General features: G+C 46.5%; 1 long non-coding RNA gene across 1 annotated transcript; it reads right to left on the bottom strand.

Moving 5' to 3' along the window:
• Nucleotides 1-13,285: 13,285 nt before the first annotated feature.
• Nucleotides 13,286-17,244, bottom strand: LOC136624897 (uncharacterized). Its single transcript, XR_010792479.1, has 6 exons — nucleotides 17,186-17,244; nucleotides 16,906-16,971; nucleotides 16,592-16,633; nucleotides 16,131-16,175; nucleotides 15,355-15,406; nucleotides 13,286-13,987 (listed from the first exon to the last, which is right to left on the bottom strand). It is a non-coding gene; the product is annotated as an uncharacterized lncRNA (long non-coding RNA).
• Between the last annotated feature and the right edge of the window lie 212 nt (nucleotides 17,245-17,456).

Here is a 17,456-nt window from a genome sequence, read left to right as displayed (position 1 = left end):
AAGGCAGAATCCTGAAGAAGAGATTTCTCCCTCATCAATCTGACATTCTGAGCAAGTAGTCTATGAATCTATCAGCAGTTCAGAACACTCCGGCTAAGGGTGCTTTTACAGGGGGCGACAGGTGGGCGCTTAGGCGTTTAACAGCTGTCCCAACAATGATCGCTCCTCTAGAGTGATAGTCATACAGTGAATGGAGTCAATGCGCTAGGTATACCTTCCGGCCATCGGCATCCATTCACAGTTAACAGGTAGTCATACTTTAACATGGGACGCCCATCGTTGGGAATCGCTTGATTGAGCAATTTTTCGCCCGATATTCCACGTAAAATTACCCTTATTTATCTGCAGTGCCTAAAGGAAAGACAGATGCCTGCAAAAATGATGGAAATTGCATCAAGTTCAGCAAGATGGGATATTCTCTAGTAAAGGAGTGATAGCATGTTCCTAAGAATTAGGACATTTGAAATATGGTTTTGTAAACCAGACCATTTATAGGTTAAATTTGGTGCATGTCCGTTGCACCATTTTCTAAATTCCCTGGAATGTGACGAATGACAATAAATGTGTAAATTACACAGTTGTGTGCTGGTTGCGCTCACAATCCAACCACCATCATTTTCCTCCAATGTCCCACAATCCAACCCTCATCATCTTTCTCCAGTGTCCCACAATCCAACTCCCATCATATTTTTCCAATGTCCCACAATCCAATCCCTATTATCTTCCTCCAGTGTCCCACAATTGAACCCCCATCATCTTCCTCCAGTGTCCCACAATCCAACCCCCATCATCTTCCTCCAGTGTCCCACAATCCAACTTCCATCATTTTCCTTCAGTGTCCCACAATCCAACCCCCATCATCTTCCTTCAGTGTTCCACAATCCCCCATCATCTTTCTTTAGTGTCCCACAATCCAACCCCCATCATCTTCTTTCAGTATCCCCCAATCCAACCCCTATCTTCTTTATCCAATGTCCCACAATCCAACCGTCATCCTCCTCCAAGATGTACTCCTACAGTCCCGCAGTCATTCACCTTCCTGCTGTCTCGCTCCTCCACTGCACTCACACTGACAGACAGTGCAGACTCTAGAGACCACAGTGCCTACAGACTGTCTGCATGCGAAGCTGAACAGGTCTGGATGCCATTGCATGGTTTCGGGATGCAGGTCCTACTCTGCTCTGCTCTGCTCACTCAGTATCCTATGCACTTCCGCCCATTGGTCAGTGTTATGTGTCCTCTGATGGTGCCTTGTCGGTTTGGTAGGATAGGATTCAGGACTAGAGATGAGCGAACGTACTCGTCCGAGCTTGATACTCGTTCGAGTATTAGCGTGTTCGAGATGCTCGTTACTCGAGACGAGTACCACGCGATGTTCGAGTTACTTTCACTTTCATCTCTGAGCCGTTAGCGCGCTTTTCTGGCCAATAGAAAGACAGGGAAGGCATTACAACTTCCCCCTGCGACGTTCAAGCCCTATACCACCCCCCTGCAGTGAGTGGCTGGCGAGATCAGGTGTCACCCGAGTATATAAATCGGACCCTCCCACGGCTCGCCACAGATGCATTCTGACAGAGATCAGGGACAGTGCTGCTGGTGCCGGAGCTGCTATAGGGAGAGCGTTAGAAGTTATTTTAGGCTTCAAGAACCCCAACGGTCCTTCTTAGGGCCACATCTAACCGTGTGCAGTAGTGTGGAGGCTGGTTTTTGCAGTGTTGCACATTTTTTTTTGTATATCGACCGTGTAGAGCATTGCGTCCTGCAGTAATTTTACATTGTCCAGGGCCAGTAGTGGTGAGGCAGGGACAGAAGACATATTTAGTGTATATGGGCAGTGGGCCTTTCCAAAAACATTTGGGAAAAAAAATCTATTTGGGCTGCCTGTGACCGTCCTCAGTGTACTGGGTCTCTGCTGGGGGTAGTTGTCCTAATTCATACGCAGCCAGCTGAGTGTTACAGCAGGCTTGCGCAAAATTCTTTTCTGCCTCTCTGTTGCCTCTTACATCACCGCTGTATTCCTGTCCACAAGTGTACTGGGTCTCTGCTGGGGGTAGTTGTCCTAATTCATTCGCAGCCAGCTAAGTGTTACAGCATGCTTGCACAAAATTCTTTTCTGCCTCTGTGTTGCCTCTTACATCACTGCTGTATTCCTGTCCACAAGTGTACTGGGTCTCTGCTGGGGGTAGTTGTCCTAATTCATACGCAGCCAGCTAAATGTTACAGCAGGCTTGCGCAAATTTCTTTCCTGCCTCTGCTGTGCGTTCCGTAAGCGAAGTCAGCCTCCAACCACAGGCCAATAAGCGGCACATTTAATTACAGCGTTCTGTTTCTGCACTACTGGTAATACACCATGCTGAGGGGTAGGGGTAGGCCTAGAGGACGTGGACGCGGCCGAGGACGCGGAGGCCCAAGTCAGGGTATGGGCACAGGCCGAGCTCCTGATCCAGGTGTATCGCAGCCGACTGCTGTGGGATTAGGAGAGAGGCACGTTTCTGGCGTCCCCACATTCATCTCACAATTAATGGGTCCACGCGGTAGACCGTTATTAGAAAGTGAGCAGTGTGAGCAGGTCCTGTCGTGGATGGCAGAAAGTGCATCCAGCAATCTATCGACCACCCAGAATTCTGCGCCGTCCACTGTTGCAACTCGGAATCCTCTGGCTGCTGCTCCTCCTTCCTCCCAGCCTCCTCACTCTATTACAATGACACATTCTGAGGAGCAGGCAGACTCCCAGGAACTGTTCCCGGGCCCCTGCCCAGAATGGCCAGCAATGGTTCCTCTCCCACCGGAGGAGTTTGTCGTGACCGATGCCCAACCTTTGGAAGGTTCCCGGGGACCGGGGGATGAGGCTGGGGACTTCCAGCAACTGTCTCAAGTGCTTTCAGTGGGTGAGGAGGACGATGACGATGAGACACAGTTGTCTATCAGTGAGGTAGTAGTAAGGGCAGTAAGTCCGAGGGAGGAGCGCACAGAGGATTCGGAGGAAGAGCAGCAGGATGATGAGGTGACTGACCCCACCTGGTTTGCTACGCCTACTGAGGACAGGTCTTCAGAGGGGGAGGCAAGGGCAGCAGCAGGGCAGGTTGGAAGAGGCAGTGCGGTGGCCAGGAGTAGAGGCAGGGCCAGACCGAATAATCCACCAACTGTTTCCCAAAGCGCCCCCTCGCGCCATGCCACCCTGCAGAGGCCGAGGTGCTCAAAGGTCTGGCAGTTTTTCACTGAGAGTGTAGACGACCGATGAACAGTGGTGTGCAACCTTTGTCGCGCCAAGATCTGACGGGGAGCCACCACCACCAGCCTCACCACCACCAGAATGCACAGACATATGATGGCCAAGCACCCCACAAGGTGGGACGAAGGCCGTTCACCACCTCCGGTTTGCACCGCTGCCTCTCCCCCTGTGCCCCAACCTGCCACTGAGATCCAACCCCCCTCTCAGGACACAGGCACTACCGTCTCCTGGCCTGCACCCACACCCTCACCTCCGCTGTCCTCGGCCCCATCCACCAATGTCTGTCAGCGCACCGTCCAGCCGTCGCTAGCGCAAGTGTTGGAGCGCAAGTACGCCGTCACGCAACCGCACGCTCAAGCGTTAAACGTGCACATAGCCAAATTTATCAGCCTGGAAATGCTGCCGTATAGGGTTGTGGAAACGGAGGCTTTCAAAGGTATGATGGCGGCGGCGGCCCCGCGCTACTCAGTTCCCAGTCGCCACTACTTTTCCTGATGTGCCGTCCCAGCCCTGCACGACCACGTCCACGTCTCCCGCAACATTGTACGCGCCCTCACCAACGCGGTTACTGCCAAGGTCCACTTACCAACGGACACGTGGACAAGCACAGGCGGGCAGGGCCACTGTATCTCCCTGACAGCACATTGGGTGAATTTAGTGGAGGCTGGGACAGAGTCAGAGCCTTGGAACGCTCACGTCCTACCCACCCCCAGAATTGCGGGCCCGAGCTCGGTGGTGGTATCTGCGGCGGTGTATGCTTCCTCCACTCAACCACCCTCCTCCTCCTACGCAACATCTGTCTCGCAATCAAGATGTGTCAGCAGCAGCACGTCGCCAGCAGTCGGTGTCGCGCGGCGTGGCAGCACAGCGGTGGGCAAGCGCCAGCAGGCCGTGCTGAAACTACTCAGCTTAGGAGAGAAGAGGCACACGGCCCACGAACTGCTGCAGGGTCTGACAGAGCAGACCGACTGCTGGCTTGCGCTGCTGAGCCTCCAACCGGGCATGGTCGTGTGTGACAACGGCCGTAACCTGGTGGCGGCTCTGCAGCTCGGCAGCCTCACGCACGTGCCATGCCTGGCCCACGTTTTTAATTTGGTGGTTCAGCGCTTTCTGAAAAGCTACCCACGCTTGTCAGACCTGCTTGGAAAGGTGCGCCGGCTCTGCGCACATTTCCGCAAGTCCCACACGGACGCTGCCACCCTGCGCACCCTGCAACATCGGTTTCATCTGCCAGTGCACCGACTGCTGTGCGACGTGCCCACACAGTGGAACTCTACGCTCCACATCTTGGCCAGGCTCTATGAGCAGCGTAGAGCTATAGTGGAATACCAACTCCAACATGGGCGGTGCAGTGGGAGTCAGCCTCCTCAATTTTTTACAGAAGAGTGGGCCAGGTTGGCAGACATCTGCCAGGTCCTTGGAAACTTTGAGGAGTCTACCCAGATGGTGACCGGCGATACTGCAATCATTAGCGTCACCATTCCTCTGCTATGCCTCTTGAGAAGTTCCCTGCAAAGCATAAAGGCAGACGCTTTGCGCTCGGAAACAGAGGCGGGGGAAGACAGTATGTCGCTGGATAGTCAGAGCACCCTCCTGTCTATATCTCCGCGTGTTGAGGAGGAGGAGTAGGAGCATGAGGAGGATGACGAGGAGGGGGAAGAGACAGCTTGGCCCACTGCTGAGGGTACCCATGCTGCTTGCCTGTCATCCTTTCAGCGTGTATGGCCTGAGGAGGAGGAGGATCCTGAAAGTGATCTTCCTAGTGAGGACAGCCATGTGTTGCGTACAGGTACCCTGGCACACATGGCTGACTTCATGTTAGGATGCCTTTCTCGAGACCCTCGCGTTACACGCATTCTGGCCACTACGGATTACTGGGTGTACACACTGCTCGACCCACGGTATAAGGAGAACCTTTCCACTCTCATACCCGAAGACGAAAGGGGTTCGAGAGTGATGCTATACCACAGGACCCTGGCGGACAAACTGATGGTAAAATTCCCATCCGACAGCGCTAGTGGCCGAAGGCGCAGTTCCGAGGGCCAGGTAGCAGGGGAGGCGCAGAGATCAGGCAGCATGTACAGCACAGGCAAGGGAACACTCTCTAAGGCCTTTGACAGCTTTCTGGCTCCCCAGGAAGACTGTGTCACTGCTCCCCAGTCAAGGCTGAGTCGGCGGGAGCACTGTAAAAGGATGGTGAGGGAGTACGTAGCCGATCGCACGACCGTCCTCCGTGACGCCTCTGCCCCCTACAACTACTGGGTGTCGAAGCTGGACACGTGGCCTGAACTCGCGCTGTATGCCCTGGAGGTGCTTGCTTGTCTTGCGGCTAGCGTCTTGTCAGAGAGTGTGTTTAGTGTGGCTGGGGGAATTATGACGGATAAGCGTACCCGCCTGTCAACCGACAGTGCCGACAGGCTTACACATCAAGATGAACAAAGCCTGGATTTCCCCAGAGTTCTCTTCTCCACCAGCGGACAGCAGCGATACCTAAACAATACGTAGGCTGCACCCGCGGATGGAAGCATTGTTCTCTATCACCATCAAAAACGTGGACCTTTTTAGCTTCATCAATCTGTGTATAATATTCATCCTCCTCCTCCTGCTCCTCCTCCTGAAACCTCACGTAATCACGCCGAACGGGCAATTTTTCTTAGGCCCACAAGGCTCAGTCATATAATTTTTGTAAACAATTTTTATACGTTTCAATGCTCATTAAAGCGTTGAAACTTTCACCTCAAACAATTTTTATTTTAACTGGGCTGCCTCCAGGCCTAGTTACAAATTAAGCCACATTAACCAAAGCGATTAATGGGTTTCACCTGCCCTCTTGTTTGGGCATGGGCAATTTTTCTGACGTACATTAGTACTGTTGGTACACCAATTTTTTGGGCCCCACGCCTACAGTGTAATCCAATTAATTTTTTGGCCACCTGCATTAAAGCTGACGTTACATCAGCTGTGTTGGGCACTGCAATGGGATATATTTATGTACCGCTGGTGGGTTCCTGGCACCCACCCATGCTGTCGGTCCACACGGAGTTGTAACTGCATGTGTCCACTTCTAAAGAACCCCAGTCTGACTGGGGCATGCAGTGTGGGCCGAAGCCCACCTGCATTAAACATGACATTACCTCAGCTGTGATGGGCAATGCAATGTGATATATATGCATGTACCGCCGGTGGCTTCCTGGCACCCACCCATGCTGTCGGTCCACAGGGACTTCACAATAGGGAGTTGTACCTGCCTGTGTCTATGAATTAAAAACCCCGGTCAGGTTGGGGCATGCAGTGTGGGCCGAAGCCCACCTGCATTTAATCTGATGTTAGCTCTGCTGTCCAGGGCACTTTAATGGGACACATTTATGTACAGCCGGTGTGTTCCAGGGAGCCACCCATGCTGTGGGTGCACACGGAATTCCCATTGCGGAGTTGTACCTGCCTGTGACTATTTATAAAAAAACGCGGTCTGACTGGGGCATGCAGACACCTTGACAGAATGAATAGTGTGTGGCACATAGGTTCCCCATTGCTATGCCCACGTGTGCAGCTCCTGATGGCGGTGGCACAGGATTATATTTCTCATTGCTTCTGTACAGCATTGTGGGCTATCGCCCCGCCCCTTTTAAAGAGGGTCGGTGCCTAGCCGTGCCAACCCTCTGCAGTGTGTGCCTGCGGTTCCGCCTCATGGCAGACGCACTTATAAATAGACATGAGGGTGGTGTGGCTATGAGGCCAGCGTGTGGCATGAGTGCAGCTGAAGGCTGCGCAGGGACACTTTGGTGTGCGCTGTGGACAGTGCGTCGTGCGGGGGGGGGGGGGGGTTGGACAGCATGTAACCCAGGAGAAGTGGCAGCGGAGTGTCATGCAGGCAGTGATTGTGCTTTGTTGGAGGTAGTGTGGTGCTTAGCTAAGGTATGCATTGCTAATGAGGGCTTTTCAGAAGTAAAAGTTGTTGGGGGGGGGGCCCACTCTTCCGGTATTGAGGCTTAATAGTGGGACCTGGGAACTTGAGATGCAGCCCAACATGTAGCCTTTCGCCTGCCCTATCCGTTGCTGTGTCGTTCCCATCACTTTCTTGAATTGCCCAGATTTTCACAAATGAAAACCTTAGCGAGCATCAGCGATATACAAAAATGCTCGAGTCGCCCATTGACTTCTATGGGGTTCGTTACTCAAAACGAACCCTCGAGCATCGCGATAATTTCGTCCCGAGTAACGAGCACCCGAGCATTTTGGTGCTCGCTCAGCTGTAGTCAGGACACATCCAGCTCCTCGACTTCCCCGGATGCTGCCACTTCGAAAATCTGACTTAGAGAGAGAGAGCTGAGTGGTAACTCACTGCTAAGGAGTCCTGAAGGACTCACAGTCACAGGCGCTGCGCACCGCTAGGTCAATGCTATTTTGTTTTATTTTCTCTTTATTAGTAAGAAAGTTCTATACTTTAGTTTTATTTTTCTCGTTGCGTTTTTCATATATGTCTTTTTTTCCCCATAAAGGCTTTCATGACTTTTTTCATACTTAAATAGTACTTGTTATTCTGTATGATGACTAGATATTCTATACCATGCCTAGGGAAAATATGCAGCATATTTAACTCAAACACATATTTCATACTTTGCCTAAAAGCCTGGCATGTTCTGTAGATTGCCTATGCATTCTATACATTTCTGCTTTTCACACTCTGCCTGTACTCAATGTGCTCCCCCTAGTGGTGGCTGCAGGTAGACAGAATATAATCTCTTTTTAAACTCTAGACATTTGGTGACCTGTGTCAGGAAGTTAGAGCTCTAACCCCTAGATTTTTTAATAAATTGATGACTACAGTATTTATGACCTAAAAATGACATGGTGTGGTTGCTCACATTAAACCCTAACTGCACACACATAGTATTTAAAGGGGTTGTCCAATTGTCAACTATTCATGGCCTATCCTTAAGATAGGCCACTAATGGTAAGTCAGTGGGGTGTGACACCCAGGACCCCTACCAATCAGCTTGTTGACAGGGCAATGTGCTTATGGACTAAGCTGATTTCTGCAGGAAGCAGGCCTGGTATTACATGCAAAATTCTCATTCACTTCAATGAGAGCTGTGCCTGCAATACCAAGTCTGACCTCTACAGTGAAAACGGAGTTGTCTGCGTTCTGCAGATATCAGCTCAGTTCATAAAGCACAGTGGCCTGTTAAACAGCTGTTTGGAGGGGGTCATTGATGGCAGACCCTCACTAATCTACAATTGATGGCCTTGCCCGAGGAAAGCTCATCAATAGTTGTCAACTGAACAACCGCTGTAAAACCTTTACAGAATCTCTGTCTCTTCTGACAGAAAGCTCTTCTGCAGGGTGTGTCTTCTGCGGGTAGTACATGTTGCCGAGCAAGCATGTGATTCCTGTACGGGTGGCCACTATCTACGCACATGATGCTACATGTATTGATGGGGTCCTAGGATATTCTGTCTGTCCTACCTTAGGATAAAACCTTAAGAATACTGCAAGATATGGTGGCTTGGGGGAGTTTAATCATGTAAGTGTATGCCTGGCTATGGGTGACTATCCCGGTATGTGATGTTCTACTTACCTTCATCTATTGACAGACGTCCGTTACCAGAAGTTGTGACCACAGCGGCCAATGATGTCATATGATTGTGGAAAACAGTGTTTTGGTCGTACGGAAATCCCCCGAAGCTTCTCATGATAACCGATCTCGGCCGGTGGTCTTGGTATCCGGATACTTTGTCACAACCCGCTGTCCTTGTATTAATGTTGCTATAACCTTTTTATTTTGAATCTTCCATTTTTTTAAGGTTTTGTGTGTTTAATGATGACCGACCGATGCCGCGCCGTTACGTCTGGTTTCCTTCCAGGACGTTTTACGACACGCTTATCCGGTTTGTTGCATTATTTTGTTTACTGAAAGTGACCAATATATCGTAGTATTATTTCAGCGTTCTCATTTAGGGCAATGCTCTGCAGCCTCTGGACCTTCAGCGAGTGGGAAACTACAAATCCCAGCATGCCTTGCACAACAGCTGGAGATTCACAGGTGGCAGAGCAGGTATTCAGAGCTGTGACTGTACGGTAAGTCTGGTGCATATTCCCAGATTATTACCCTTATATTACTTTTAATCGGAGATGATTTATATTAAGTATTAGAAACCTGTAACTATTCAGCAGTTATGGTACTGTATCTATCGCTCTTCCTTGCTGCCTAGAATCGGATAGGCATGCTGGGACTTGTATTCTAACAGCTAGAGAGCTGTAGGTTGTCTCTAAGTTCTGTTGGTAAAGTTCACTGGTGCCTCCACCCCATTACCTTACACTATATAACTACTCTATCCCCGAACTGGTAACTGGTCCATCCAATGATAACTAGGAAATGGATCTGAGGCTTCACTGTTTTAGGACTTTCTAAAGGGGTTGTCCTATATCAGCACTTCCAAGCTGAGATGAGAAACTTGCAGCTGGTTTCCTGACCACCTCGCCAGCCGTTACAGAAGCAGCAGGGTTCAGCAGTCGTAATTTGTTTCCATAATTCCCACTGAAGTAAATGGGTGTTACAGAAATGGTGTAAGGCTTCCATGCTTGGCCGTTTCCTTAAAGGAATATTCCATGGGATAGAGGATAACTAGCTGATCGATGGAGGTCCTACTGCTGGAAACTCCACCGATCCTGAGAATGGGGGTCTGGTTGGTCCTCATATGATAGGAGTGGAGATCACACAGGGGCACTGGTATTATCTTCACTTTAATGAAAGCATTGGAGATTGCCAAACGCTTGAACTTGGCAATTTCCGGCGCTCTCATTAAAATGAATGGAGCAACAGTGCAGCTGCGCAATATATACTTTGTTCATATGGAATCTGATCAGACCCGTCCTTCTCAGATCCCAGCGGCGGTCAGACCTCCACCGATCAGCTAGTTATTTCCCCCGTGGATAACTTGTTGAACCCAGATCCCCCTTTCAGTTGTGGAATTAGCTGCAGGTTTCTCATCTCAGCTATAAAGATACATGAACTAATTAATAAGCACAGAACTATAGACCTAAAGCAGCATGATGAAAGTGGGGATTCACTTTAATGGGGGTTTACCCACAACATTTCTTTATGGCATTTCAACGAGATCCTAAGAGCAGAAGTATTTACTGCAATGGAGCATGACCCCCACATGCATGGGAATGGGTACCGAGCATTGATCGCACTTCCTCCACGGTGTAAGAGAAGCATTCGCACGTGCCCCCTTCTGCTCGATTCTGTTACACTTAGCTTTGAGACATAGTTTTGCAGAATGATGTCTATTCCACAGTGCTGTCTGTTCGATTCTGATCAGTGATCTAGAAAGCACATGTTTGTGAACCCCGCACAATGAAACAGCCTTTCTATGGATACTTAACATTTTGGGATGAAAACACAAACTCCAGAGCGCCATCCATTGTGACATGCTGGAGTTCTCTGCACCGTAATCGCAGGCATGCTTCTGGTTTAGAACACAGCTTATTTCTAATCGTGATTGTTTTTTTCCCCTTTTCTGATATTTCGATCTGGAATTGGTTTATTTTCTTTACTGGTTTGTAAATCGCACTATACTGTATAATCAATACATTTTAAGAAATTGACATTTTCATGGTTTTGCTTTCAGTCTGGTGTTGTGGTGTTCTGTCCTGGACAAATAAAGGCAGGAAAAGAGTGAAACAGAATCATTGCCAAAAAAAGTAAAAATAATCCAAAAATATATTGTACACCTCCACCTTACTGGGACCGTGGGGACTCTTTAGAAGAATGGGTGGATTAGAGTTCAAGGACAATGATCAAATTTAGGGTTACTCAGTTTGGGTTGAAAAAAAAAGGCAGTTTAGGAGCAATCTAATGACAATAAATAAGAAGGAAGTCAACATAAAAGGTCAACAACGAGGAAGTCAAAGTAGTAAATAGTTTCGTATTCCTTGGGTTCCTCATTCATCATAGTGTCACCTCGACAGGTAAGATAAAGCGTCTATTAGCACTGGGGCGTACGGCCATGGTGAGCATGGACCCAATATGGAAGTGCAAGGATGTCTCCATCAAATGAAGGTTAATCATAGCCATCGTCTTCCCGATTGCATCATACGGCTGTGAGACGCGGACATTAAGGATGACAGCAGAAAATTGACACCTTCATGCTGTGGTGTTGGAGAAAAAGTCTATGAATCCCCTAGACAGCTAGCGTCACCAACAAATCTATCTTGGGCATATCAACCCAGAGGTGTTCCTGGAAGGCAAGATCACGAAAGAGGGACCAACTTACTTTGGACACGTGATGAGGGCGTATTTGCTGGAAAAAGAGATGCTACTTGTAACGGTCAGTGGTAAAAGGAGACCGGGAAAACAAAAGACGTTGGCTGGACGTCTTCAAGAAGGACACGGGAATGGACATCAGGCAAATGAAACCTGCCATAGAGAAGCATGGAGAGGACTACAGAATGTCCAATAGTCGGAAACGACTGAATGGACAGAATTGGAATTTGGAATAACCAATGTACAAATCTATGAATGGATAGTGCAGAGATCGCTCTAATGATCTTTTTACAGGACTGTAACAACAGAAGCATCCTCTACATCTAGAGGAAAGGTTTTACGATCATCATAGATGGGGATTCTTTACTGTAAGAGCAGTGAGACTAAGGGACTCTCTGAAGAAGATCAAGAATAGTCTGGATGCCATTCTTGAAAATCTATTACAAATTATGTGTATTTGATTTTCGGAGATGAGACCTTGACCCATATAATTGCATATAATTTTTACTGTTGGCTGATTTTGGCGTTACTTTATTAAAGCAGAATTTGTAAATAGGTTTTCTAATTTACCTGCATTATTTAAAGGGGTTTACCAGAATTTCAAGTTATTCCCTACCCACAGGGATAACTTGCTGATCGGTGGGGTCTCACCACTGAGACACCTGCCAATCTTGAGAATGGGACTCCTGTGCCCGGCTCTCCTATCACTGCGGGAGTCGCTTCTCCCCATACAGTACTGTCACTCTGAACGGAGCGCTGGCTGCACATGCACGGTCAGTGTTCCATTCATTTCAATGGGGCTGATGAAAATATCGAAGCTGTTGTTGCTCGGGTATCTTAGCATTCCGATTGAAAGTGAATGGAAACCCTAAAAAAAACAAGCAAAAAAAAAAGGTAAAGTTGGAAGGGACCTCCAGGTTCATCGAGTCCAACTTCCTGCTCAATGTAGGATTCACTAAATCATCCCAGACAGATGTCTGCCCAGCCTTTGTTTGAACACTTCCATTGAAGGAGAACTCACCACCACAATCGTATATCATTTTAATCATACCAACCCACACAAAGAAACTTATCTCCTTTACACCACATGGTGAATGCTGTAGAATTGATGTTTCTTCACTCTCCTCCCAAAAAATAATAAATTATGTAATACATTATATATTCTCCGAAATCATACAAATAAGACTTACAGCTGGCCATGCACCGACCAAGCCCTCATGCTGCTAAGTCAATGGAAAAAGAAAAAAAAGTTATGGTTTTTCAAAAGGGGAGATGAGAATCCCCCCAAAAACTAGATTCAAAGTAGGCTGCGTCCTTAAAGCAGTTTTCCAGGGAAATACTATTGATGACCTATCCTCAGAATAGGTAGAGAAGGAACACCAGCAGCACTCGTGTAGAACCAAACTTGTATAATTTTTTTTTTGCTGTACTACTCTTTTTTTTCCAAAGACATTTAGTTTTTTAAAGTTATTTTCTGCCGCCATCTTCTGCATGCAATAACTTTTTTATTTTTCTCTCCACGTGGTTGAGTGAGGGCTCATTTTTTGCGGGATGTCCTGTAGTTTCTGATAGTACCAATGTGCAATAAATACAACTTTTTGATCACTTTTTATTGGATTTTTTCTAGGAGACAGGTACCTGAAAAAGTGCATTTCGGGCGCTCTTTATTTTTTGTTCAGACGCCGTTCACCGTGCGGGGTAAATAATGCACTACTTTGATATTTCGGACTTTTACGGACGTGGCGATACCAAATATGTATTTTTTTTAGTATGTAGATTTGTTAATTACAGATTTGGTAAAAGGGGGCTGATTTAAACTTTTATTCCTTTTTTTTTTTACAATTAATAAAACTTTGCTGTTCTCACATTTACTTTTATCTTAAGTCTCCCTGGGGGACTACAACATGCAATGCTTTGATTGCTTCTGCAGTATGACATAATGCTACAGCATTACGTCATACTGTAATTTGACAGGCAGTCTATCAAGCCACCCCACTGGGATGGCTTTATAGGCAGTCTCCTAAGACAGCCCTGGGGCCTTTTGAAAGGCCCCCGGCTGCCATGACACCTGCATGGCTCCCCCGATCTCACCGCAGGGGTGCTGCACGGCTGATTGCAGCTATTGGCCGCGAGTGTCAGCTGTAATAAACAGCTGACGCCCGCGCTGTATGAAGAGAGGTCGCCCCGCGACCTCTCTTCATACATACCCCGACGCTCAAGGATGTTAATGTACGTCCTGGAGTGGGAAGGGGTTAAGAGTATTGAAGCAATAGATTGTAAGTGCAGCAGCCCATAATCCACACTTATGTTCAATAATACAAGGGAATATATAGATTAAATAAACCAAAAACGAGGGATAACAGAACAATACAACAATAAACTTTATGAATCAAAAAACAGAAATAAATTCAAGGGAAAACAGTGAAAACACTTGGAGGAGAGGACGACACGGCAAAGAAAGCGCTGCATCATCAACCAGGAAAATCTGAAAAAAATACAAAAACCAACATTAATATTTAAAAACCGTTATCACAAAGACAATTATAACAATACTAGAAGAATCTGCCCACAGAAATGGTAGACTAGATGAAGGGCATAAAATGGTACTCAGTATTGAGGCCTCCTGCGGACAATTTATTCAGGTTATGAATCCACATTAGTTCTCTTTTTATCAATAGCCATTCCCTGTCCCTCACCTCTCGGTGTGACAGGAACATGATCAATCACTTGAAGTCTAAACTGACTGATATTATGTTTTTTTCAAGAAAATGGTTTGATATTGGGAGTTCCTTATTGCCCGTTCTTATGGTGCTTTTATGGTTTGTCATTCTTGTCCGGACCTGCATCGTGGTCTCCCCAACATACGCCAACCCGCAGGGGCACGGGATAGGGTAGACTACGAAGGAGGACCATCAAGTGTATCTACCCTTAATCTTATAACGTTTACCCGAATGCAGATGACAAAAGGAATCCCCCCTGACCAAGTTGCTGCAACAGGCGCAAATATAGCAAGGGAAATTTCCATTCTTAAGGGCAGCCAAAACTCTCTGAGTGTCAGTCTGAGAAAAATTTGAAGACACGTGGGTCACTAATTTGTCCCTCAGGTTGTATCTCCTATAGGACATAAGTGGCCTGTTTTGAAATGCCAAGATCTGGCTACAAACAATAGAAAGTATGGACCAATGCTTGTTGAGGATATTGAAAATATGTCCGCTCGAGGTGCCATATGAGCTGGTAAATGGAATCCTAGTTGGAAAATGGTCTCTTTTTCTCTTGGGGACAACGAGTTCACTCCTTTCCTTCCTTCTCACCTCCTCAATAGTTTTCTTGATTAAATTAGGGGGATATCCCCTACCAATAAATCTATTCCCCCATTTCACCTAATCTTTTAGAGAGTTATCAGCAATCATATGAACCCGTAGGAGCTGGCTTCAATGGAGCAAATTGACCATGCTCCTTGGTGATTGCTGTTGTGATGTAATGTACTATTACGATCTGTGGGTTTAGTGAAGACGTCTGTTATCAGTTTTTTTCAACTTATCTCATATAGAGAACCCATTCTTGCATATCCTATTAGGATGCCCCAGCATTAATAGTGTGTGAGGAGTATGCCTCATCTATGGGGTGGAGCAGAAGCGTCTCGTCCTGAAGGATGTAGCAGCTCATGTACAGCATTAGATAGGATATTCATTGCTGTCAATCAGGACTGTGTAATACTTATTTTTGCCTGTAGCAGCGCTGCAGAGACATTGACCACTTGTTGCTGTGATCCCTCAATGCCAACCATCTAGTGTGGAGCAAATACAAGTCCTGGACGGTATGATGTCCCAGTCTGGGGAGTCTCATACTCACTTGTTATTCCAGGGTCTTGGTGGTGCAGCAGCACAAGATGGATCTAAATAGCCTAAATATAGAAAAAAAGAAGTGTGAGACCAACAAGAACAGACAAGTGTTGTGGTGACAGCAGAGATTAGTGAATAGGGTTTATACTAAAGAAAAGAGCAATAGTGGGGAGCTTCATCAGAGATGACAGTGGAGGCTGGAGACATAAAGGAGCTCAATGGGGCCTATTATAAAGCCTTGGATGACAAGATTTTGTTATCCAAAAGTGGCAATTTTGGTACATGTTCCAAAACTGAAACTTTGGAGGCACTTAAATTGGGCCTTGGCACTTTTTCGTAATTGGGCAAGGCTCGGCTTTAAGGGGATGGCTGCGTCCAGCTCATCACATTTGCTATAAACTGGCATAGATTATAGCCAAAACCTACTCAAGCTCATAGCTGGCATATGTTTGCATCTGGAAGCTCGCACCTCTTAACACATTTGTCGCTCATAGATGAGCACAGTGTTTGCTTAGACCGGCGTGTGAAGCATCAATCTAAGTAAATAGACCCCGATGGTTGTGATGCATGTAGGAGGGATAGGAGAGACACAACCTCTGTCTTCCTTGCATTCCACCATGTACAGTTCTATGGTAGTATTAATCTAAAACCTAGTAATCATGTGAATGTTATAACATGTGCTTTGTACATAGGGAAATGCAGCAGAGAAACAAAATGTGTCCTCCCTGCTTCAAGGAATCTCAATGAAAGAAATGCAATGTAAGCATTATTGAAATTAGAATTTACCGAGATGGAAGACGGCTGCTGGTACGGCGGCTCTCGCTGCTCCTGCTGTGGAGAGGAATATCAATGGAACACAAATACTGTAAATATCCAGTTATATAATACTTTTAGGCACTGGTGTAAATTGTGCTGTATAATATCTGTAAGTTAAAGGGGTTGTTTGGTTATCGGACAACATGTTCTCTTAGCACCCACTTTACTATTACTAATAGTTTTTTTTTATCACAGTGGGTGCTTAAGGGGGCATGTTGTCTTGCAACCAGAAAGTCCCTCTAACTTCTTGCCATCCTGATTGGCCAACTGGAATCACCTAGCTATGGCCAATTCAGGATGCCATTAGCAGAAGTATTTCCTTGTAGAACATCTACAGTATTAGATACAGTGACTTACAAGGTCTGTTCTGGGGACAAAGTCTATATAAAAAGTTACAGGAGCTACCGAGATAATGCCACTAAATGACTTACATGTTTCTCCGCAGACATTTCGGAATCCACCATTTTCGGGTTCTGAAAACAAGACATAATCAGATACAATGGATGAGAGGAGAACAGATGATATTATCAGACCATAAGATTCTACATATGGATATTGTTCTGTGTAATGTTCTTTAGCTACTACCATAAATGAGACAACACTACCAGTGTGGAGTAGAACTGTTTCAGGTTTAAAAAAAATTAGTTCTGTTGCAGACTAAAGTTTTAGCAAAGTTTGACTCAAAGAAGGTTTCACTGATTCGGTTTACTCAACAATATCCTTTAGTAGAAATCCAGCTCTGTACCTTCTAGAATCTTCCTGGAGGGATTCCATGCTTGCCCAAGCCTGCTTTACACTGTGTTGTATAGGCCTATAATGGAGAACACAGGTCCAGTTATAATCATTGATAATTGTTCAATTGGAAACTTACAAAAAAGAATCTCATCTATAGAATCTGTTCCTACCAAACTGAAGGACCATAAAATGCAGATCCAATAGTGAAACTGTCTGGACAACCCTAATCTACAATGTTATAAAATGCATATAGTCACCATATAATAGGTAATAATAAGCTTTCTACCAACCTGCAGATGGTCTCTTCGACAAGATCTAATGTCTCTACTTCGTCCTCCACATCTTCCTCCCTTTAGAATAAACAGGGTAAAACATAGGTACAGAATTCTGAAAGCCAACAAGAAAACAAGAACAAAAACCTAAACTACAACTATCTAGTGATTCCACACTTGGCCAGGCCTCCTTCACATGATGTTTCATAGGCCTATAATGGAGAACGCGGGTCCAGTTATCATCATTGATAATTGGTCAAGTGTGAACATACAGAAAAAAAATATCATC

This window comes from Eleutherodactylus coqui, chromosome 4 (assembly GCF_035609145.1).
Source record: "Eleutherodactylus coqui strain aEleCoq1 chromosome 4, aEleCoq1.hap1, whole genome shotgun sequence".
In the NCBI taxonomy this organism is placed as follows: Eukaryota; Metazoa; Chordata; class Amphibia; order Anura; family Eleutherodactylidae; genus Eleutherodactylus; species Eleutherodactylus coqui.
Note: the sequence above shows the minus strand (reverse complement) of the source record. Positions and strands in the feature narration are given on the sequence as shown.